At 44.7% G+C, this 8006-nt stretch overlaps 1 protein-coding gene across 7 annotated transcripts in view; it reads left to right on the top strand.

The window, feature by feature from the left end:
• The first annotated feature begins 913 nt into the window (after positions 1–913).
• The window catches only part of Tmem94 (transmembrane protein 94), a 36047-nt gene continuing 28954 nt past the window's right edge, over positions 914–8006 (top strand). For 5 of the 7 annotated variants that reach the window (XM_076871123.2, XM_076871125.2, XM_076871124.2 and 2 more), the window contains exon 1: positions 1006–1079. The gene's annotated coding sequence lies outside the window, so the exon portion shown is untranslated. Of the gene's footprint in view, positions 947–1005; positions 1080–8006 lie in introns of those variants that run through there. The other 2 variants (XM_076871122.2, XM_076871121.2) reach the window with 2 other exon arrangements.

Genomic DNA, 8006 nt, shown 5'->3' with positions numbered 1-8006 from the left:
TGATCTTCTTGCCTCAGCCTCCTGAGTGGCTGGCATTATAGGTGTGCACCACCATGTCCTGTTAAACTGCAGATTTTTTGTGTGGAGGAAAGCGACATGATTCTATGGGTGTTTTAGGCAAAAGATTAACTGTTTAAACGTATGGTTAGGTAGTAAAATGGCAGCTTCTTGTCCAACTGAGGAAGAGGAATTTTAATTACATGATTAGGGAGAAGTAAGTATTTCCCAGGGCCAGCTATGGTCCTTTTCTGATTTTATAAACAGTTTTTTTTTTTAAAGACAAGTCTTCCATACTTAGATCTCCGGGAAAACAAGCAAACACTGACACAGGCTTGCTTTGTTTTCCCAAGGGAAGTCTCCCAGGCGATTTCCCTAATTATCTAAGAAAACTTTAAACCTGTTTTTCCCTTTAGAATTTAGCAGAGGTTGGGGGAAACAGCAGTGTTGCCTTAGATTCTCCAGCTTTGGTTTGGACGCAATATTAGTCCTGAGGGACTCACTCCAAGGTCTCTGTGCAAAGCGTCTCCAGACATTTGTTCTGGCAACCAGGACAGAGCTAGAATAGAGTAGGAGAAATGGGACACTCTGCAAAGGGTTTACTAAAAAAGAAAAAAAAAGGAGGGGGATATCGTCTGCCCATCTCTTTAGGACAATTCCGTGGGAAAACTAATCCGGGCGAAAGCCGTGCTCCTGCCTCTGGTCAGGGCCTCTGGAGCAGAAGGAGTGCAGGCATCACGACCAAGTAAAGTAAGGACTGAGGCTCCGAGCTCTCCCCTGGCTATCACCTCGCACATAATTCCGCCAGGCTCCCAGAGGGGCGGTTGAAGCTACAGCCCAGCGCGCCGCGTAACCAATAGGAAGCCAGATATCCCCGTCTGTCTCCAAACTCGTCCAATCGGCGTCCGGAACTTTAGCTAGTTGGCCAGCGCCTCCGTTGTCCGGGAAGGTAGGCAAGCCCCCTAGAGTTGCCAGTAACGGACATGGCTGCGACCCCTGGAGGAGGGGACGTGAAGTGAGGAGGGGGCTGGGAGGGGAGAGGGGACTGGACGCGGGCGAGGAAGACGGGCCCTCGGGCCCCGGTAAGTACGAGAAGGCTTTCGGCCCGAAAGTGGGGAGCAAGGGGGCGTGGGGCTCGGCCTTCCGCATCCTCTGGATTCTTGGCCAAGGCGACAGGAGTCTGGGGTCTGCATCGGAGAATGGCCTCGGGGGAACCCTTCTTAGGGGGAGCCGAAGGGCTGTCTCTCGCCTCCAACTCTTGCCCATTTCCTTTCGCTGTGTCCTCAGACTCTTGCTGTCGGCCCTGGCTTGGCCCCTGGGGGTCCCTTGTCAGAAATAAAGCTTCTCTCCAACAAAGAATCCCTGCCCCGGGATTGTCGTGTCTGGTCCCGGGCCAGAGGGCTCCCAGCGCTGATGGCACGAGTATTACAGGCTTCTGGGCGTCCCCATCCTCGGCCCAAATGAAGACCGTTGTGTCCCCGCGCGCGCTCCGCTGCTGCCCGGGGCCCTCGTGCCGACCCTGTTCTGTGCCCAGGCGGATGGAGGTGCGAGAGGCTTCTCGCAGCCCAGAGCTGAGACAGTGCAGTTTGGAACGTGCTCTCCGCTCCCCTTCCTTTCCTTTCCACAATTGTTTTCACACGCCTTAGAAACAACTGTAGGATCACAGTACTTGCCATCCTATAAAGGGACTTCGGTGCTATGGCCTGGTCCCTCTGTCGCACACCCTAAAACCCGGTTCCCACAGTCCTTTGCATGCTGCGGTGTGAGCCCGCGCCGCCGGCGCCGGGTGCCAGATGCTAGCAAAGCCCTGCTCTCCTTTCATTGGCGTGTAACCATGGGCAGCACTTTGGCTTGCGGGTCGATTTGGTCACGTGCTGCTCCATCCCACCCTCTCTTCGGAGTTTTTCTGCGGCTCTTGGGGAGAAAGAGGAGGGAGCGCTATACTGAGTTGTTTTCCTTGGGGTATGTGGTTTTATGCACTGGAAGGAATGATATTTTCTCACGCTCTAAGACGTTCAGCCTTAGTGACATAGTTCAGTTACTCGGTGGATGCTCTCGAAGATAGATAGGAGTGGGGAAGGGAGAAGCTTAACGGTTTTTACACGTTACAGACGTAGAAACAACTGGAGAGGCAAAAGGACATAACCAAGTTCTCCTTGAGCCAGACTAGAATTCAGAAATCTAGATTTTTATGTTTTTCACTCTCTAGAGCCGGTTGTTTCCTTGGCTGCATCCCCAGTCCTTTTTATTTTTTAGTTTGAGTTAGACTCACTAAATTACCTAAGTTGGCTTTGAACTTGTGTTCTTCCTGTCTTAAACTCCCCAGTAGCTGGGATGACAAGGTCTGCACCACGCCCTGCTGATTTTTCTTTTTTTTCTTTTTCCTTGAGGGGGGGTGTTACTGGGGATTGAACTCAGGGGCACTCAACCACTGAGCCACATCCCCAGCACTAGCTTGCATTTTATTTAGAGTCAGTGTCTCACTGAGTTGCTTAGTGCCTCGCTTTTGCTGAGGCTGGCTTTGAACTTCAGATCCTCCTACATCAACCTCCGGAGCTGCTGGGATTACATGTGTGTGCCCCTGCGCCTGGCATGATTTATTTTATTTTTATTTTTATTTATTAATTTTCTTAGTTGTCAATGAACTCTTATTTTATTTATTTATATGTGGTGCTGAGAATCAAACCCAGTGCCTCACACATGCTAGGCAAGCGCTCTGCCACTGAGCCACAACCCCAGCTCCCAGCATGATTACTTATATAGATATTTATGTCTTATATTGATATTTATTGTGTTCAATTTCAGTATTTAGGGGCATAAATTATTTTAGTGGTTCTCAGTCAAAAAAAAAAAAGTGAGCCTTTTGTTTTTTTGGGAACCATGGCGCATCATTAGAAATGTCATGAATGGGGCTGGGGATATAGCTTAGTTGGAAGAGTGCTTCCCTAGAATGCACAAGGCCCTGGGTTCAATTCCCAGAACCACAAAAAGAAAAAAAAACAAATGTCATTAATAGGCCGGGCGCTAAGCAACTCAGTAAGACCCTGTCTCTAAATAAAATACAAAATAGGGCTGGGGATGTGGCGCAGTGGTTGAGTGCCCCTGGGTTCAATCCCCGCTCCCCCCAACCCCCGAAAAAAAAAAGAAATGTCATTAATGGGAATGTGTTGGATACAAGAACAACATAGAGGCAGAAAAGCATTGAGAACACTGAGGGAAGAAATAACCACTCTAGTGTTTGGTGCTCTTGGTAAAAGAAAAACTGATCTTAGTATGCTAAAAGAGGTAGTTTACAGTTTTATTAGAATGTAGATAGTTGTTAACCCTGCAGCAGGAGATAGCATTTTCAGATGTAATCCACAGTTACACTGAGGTCTAATTTCAGCTACCTTGTTAGCTCTTCCTTGCTCCCTGGTTCTCTCCACAGGAGTTACAAAAGGGGAACCTGGCAAATCTTGCAGAGTAGTGCACTGACCAGGGAACTGAAGTACAAACCATCCCCTGGATAACCAGCCCCCATAAAATGGAGGGTTAACTGTCCTTGATTACCCATACCACACCCCTCTTTTATGTGTGTTGACCTAGCTTCAGAAAATTAGACCAGGAAAGGCAGAGCTGGGCAGAGAAATGGAAGAAAACAGCACTTCACATTTCTATTTTGAGAAGTTGCTAGGGAGTTCCAGCTCCTAGTGTGGAGAATCAGCCCTTTGGAAATCTTAACTCCTGTAGAACTAATGAGCAACCAAGGGCACAATTCTTTGGTTCCTCTCGGCTTTTTCCCTAAATTGGGCTTAGGAAACAATTTCTATAGGGAAAGGGAGGAAAAGCAATGTAAATACTTCCTACACCCAAGACTTTATTTAACCCAACCTGGTGAGTCAAGTATGTGCCCTTACCGTAGCAGTGTAGGCTGGAAAGGCAGCCTAGGTCCATTCCTGGTGTTCAAGTGAGAAGGCTCCGGGTCAGGCTTGGCAGCCACTGGTAAATGTGGGTCAGTGTTTTTATCTTGTTATTGTGTGTTATTTTCTCCATGATGTCTTTCCTTTTTGAAAACTTACTCTTGGCTCCTTTAAAAATATTGTTTAAACTCCGATTTCCGAGCAGACCAGGGTTTTGTTTACAGCAGCACAGGTGAAAGGTTAGGCCATGACTGAAACAGGAATTTTTTTTCTGAAAAGACCCGCCAGGGAGAATGTGTGGTTTGGTGATCAGGGGTTTGTATAATAATCAGCTTTGCCTAGGGCTGCTGAGACAGTAGTAAACATTATGGTCACATGGTATGGCTAGTAGGATAAGGGCCAGATTTCCACCCAACCCCTTGCTTGCTTAAGGCTGGGGTGAGGGGTGTCCAAGGGAAGGAGAGGCCTGAAAGGCTGAGAGTTGCATTTGGGAAACTAGAAATTTTGGCGTAATTATATGATCCTAGTTTTCATAATTTTAGGATTCTTTTGAAATAATTGTTCTTGATACCAGCTTTCCTTCCTGGGGAAGTGAACAGAAAACTACTGGGAAACACTGAAAAGAGACAGACTCAAGGTAGAGTCCAAGAGTGAAAGCCTTCCTCAAGCCGACAGGGAACCCAGAGGCCACATTGCCAGATAACAGAAGGCAGAGCCTCTCGCAAAGTCAGAATCAGAAGTTGCTGATTTTTTTTTTTTTTTTTTTTTTTTTTTGTGGTGGTGGTAAAATATAGAAGGGCATAAAGTTGAACAGTTCTGTAGCATTAAGTACATTTGCACTGTTATGTGACCATCATCACCATCCATTTCCAGAACTTTCTCATTTTCCCTAACTGAAACTATGTTCCTTTTAAACACCACCCCTCTGTTCATTCCTGCTGTACCCCCTGACAACTAGAATTCTGCTTTCTGTCTCAGTGTCTTTGAAAATTGTAGAAACCCAGAGTGGTTGGGGCAATCACCCAGTTTTTGTGCCTTTGTGCCTGACTTATTTCACTTATTATGAAGTCTTCGAGGTTCATCCATGTTGTAGCAGGCATCAGAATGGACTTCCTCTTTAGGACCAAATTCTATTCCATTGTAGGGATGTAATGTATTTTATTTATCCATTCTTCTGTCGATGGATACTTGGGTTGCTTCTGACTTTCTGCTAACGTGAATGATGAACATGGATGAATAAATATGTTTCAATCCCAATTTTTACTTCTTTTGAGTATATACCAGGAAGTGAGAAATTACTGATCTTTTAAAGATATATTTGAGCTGGGTGTGTGGTACTTGCCTATAATCCCAGCTACTTAGGAGGCTGAAGCAGGAGGATTGTAAATTCAAAACCAGCCTGAATAATTTAGTGAGACCCTGTCTCTAAATAAAATATTAAAAGGACTGGGGGATGTAGCTCAATGGTAAAGTGTCCTGGGTTAAATCCCTGGTACCTGTCCCCGCAAAAGGATACTTTTATACATTCACATGATTTGAAAATCAAAAGGCAAAAAAAAAATTAAAGATATGAAAATATAAACAGTAAAAATTTTCCTCCAATTTTATCCCTAATCATTCAGTTCCCATTTACCCAGTTTTATGCTTTTGTTGAATCCAGGAAATCTAACCTAAGGTCATAAAGATTTTATCCTCTCTCTTCTAGAAGTTTTATAGTTTACATTTAGGTCTGTGATTCATTCTGAGTTAATTTTTGTACATGGTAAAAGTCATATTTCCAAGTTATTTTATTTTTTATTTTTTGCATCTGAATATTAGGTTGTTCCAGCACCATTTGTTGAAAAGACTTTCCTTTCTCCACTGATTTGTCTTGGCACTTTTCTCAGAAATCGATTGTCTATATATGTCTGGATCTATTTCTGGACTCTCAAATGCCAATCCCAAACCACACTGCCTTGATTACCATGGCTTTATAGCCTTGAAACAAGTGGTGAAAGTCTCTTTGTTCTCATAAGGAAATCGAATTTGAATGTCTCCTATTATGAGTGGACTTGATCTTCTTTTTTATATATAGAAGACACTGGATTTCTTGCTTCCATGGTCTCAAGATTAGAAGAGACCATAAAAAGTCATCTCTCTCCTAATGTCAATCTGTTGTATTAATCATCTCCATAATTTCTCAGCCTCTGCTTGCTTCCCTTTAGTGATAAGGAACTTCATACCTCATGGGGCAGTCCATTCCATTTTTTAATACAGTTCTAATTATGTAAAAAGCCATATTGTTCATGTTGAGCAATTTGCCTCTTACAGTCTCCTCCCTGTCATCCTCCTCTGTGTTTCAGGGCCTCCCGAGCAAGCCTGGCTCTTCTTCCCATTTGCAGCCATCATACCTGTCTAGCCCTCCCCACTGTGTACTTTTGATGTCCTGGCTAAGCCTCTTTAGTTTTATTCCACCATTTTTCATGTCACAGTTTGGGTTTAATTTTTTTTTATTTTTAATTTATGTTTTTGTGTCTGGGAATTGAACTCAGGGATATTCTACCATTGAGCTACATCCCTAGCCCTTATTTATCTTTTTTTTTTTATTTATTATTTTTTTTAATTTTTGGCGGACACAACATCTTTGTTTGTATGTGGTGCTGAGGATCGAACCTGGGCCGCAAGCATGCCAGGTGAGCATGCTACCGCTTGAGCCACATCCCCAGCCCCTTATTTATCTATTTATTTTGATACTGGGATTGAACCCAGGGGTGCTTAACCACATCCCCAGACAGGGTCTCACTAAGTTGATTAGGGCCTCACTAAGTCGTTGAGACTAGCTGCCAACCTGCAATCCTCCTGTGTCAGCTTCCAGAGCTGCATGTCAGAGTTTCTGCAACCTGGTGATGGCTCTCTGGAAGCCTTCCAGTTTTGTAAGTGTTCTTTAAATGTGTGAGGCCCAACTGAACAAAATATTCCAGGTATGCTCTACATACAGAAACCAGACTTACCCACTCTTTCTAGGGACATGGTAAGTCTGTTACTGCAGCCTGAGTGTGAATGAACTCTGGGTGACCATGCTCACTTATATCGAAATCGTGTTAACATCAAAGGTAGTTTTATTTTTATTTTTTTTTGGTGCTGGGGTTTGAACTCAGGGCCTTGTGCATGCGAGGCAAACTCTCTACCAACTGAGCTATCAATGGTAGTTTTATACAGTAGGTTTTGAACTTGGGCTTAGGGCTTAATATTTTTTCCCAGTAAAATTGAGCCTGTTGGGTTTGGCTCATCATTTCAGACCATTCAGATCTCCTTGGATCTTGACTTTTATCCCCTTTCCAGGTTTATGCTATCCAAGAATTTGATTAGCATACCATCTGTTTTCTCACCCAAGTCATTGATAAAAATATTGACTAGATGCCACCAAGGATAGAACTGGGAGGCTTGCTATTAAAAACCTCCCTCCAGCTTAGCATTGATGTATCAGTTCGTTCCCTTGGGGCAGGGCTAATCAGTTGAGTACAAATCCACCAAGTTGTGTTCTGGTGGGTTGGGTGAGGCTAGAGTGCAAACTCAGCTAATGCAGATTGTGTTAGAAGGGATAGAAGGAATCAGAAGGACAGCTTACTCCCACCTCACCTTCTGCCAGAGCCCTGGATCCCACCTCCCACCTGTCTTTTCTTTTTAGTTGTAGATGGACACAATACCTTTTATTTATTTTTATGTGGTGCTGAGGATCAAACCCAGTGCTTCACATGTGCTAGGCATGGCTTTTCCACTAAGCCACAACCCCACCCCACCCCACCCCCATCTTTTTTGTTTTCACTTTGGTTCTGACTAGGCAGCAGGCAGTATCCATGCTCTGTTTTTATGGCTCCCATTGCCACCTTTGCCTAGCTATTCTCCTTAGCAAACCAGAATTATCCTAATTTTATTCTAACACTCTGCCCGTTGTTTCTTTCCCTTCTCCCTCTGACCTGCTCTCTAGCCTCTTTGAACACTGGGACCTACTCAGAGACCTTGAGGGCCTCTTTGGCCTGGCCTTCTTGCTCTCTCCATGTTGGCCTCTGATTCCTGTCCTGGGTGGTCTGACATTTCTTCCCTCATCCTCCTCAGGCCTTCTGCTCTCAT

Source organism: Callospermophilus lateralis, chromosome 11 (genome assembly GCF_048772815.1).
Source record: "Callospermophilus lateralis isolate mCalLat2 chromosome 11, mCalLat2.hap1, whole genome shotgun sequence".
Taxonomy (NCBI): Eukaryota; Metazoa; Chordata; class Mammalia; order Rodentia; family Sciuridae; genus Callospermophilus; species Callospermophilus lateralis.
Note: the sequence above shows the minus strand (reverse complement) of the source record. Positions and strands in the feature narration are given on the sequence as shown.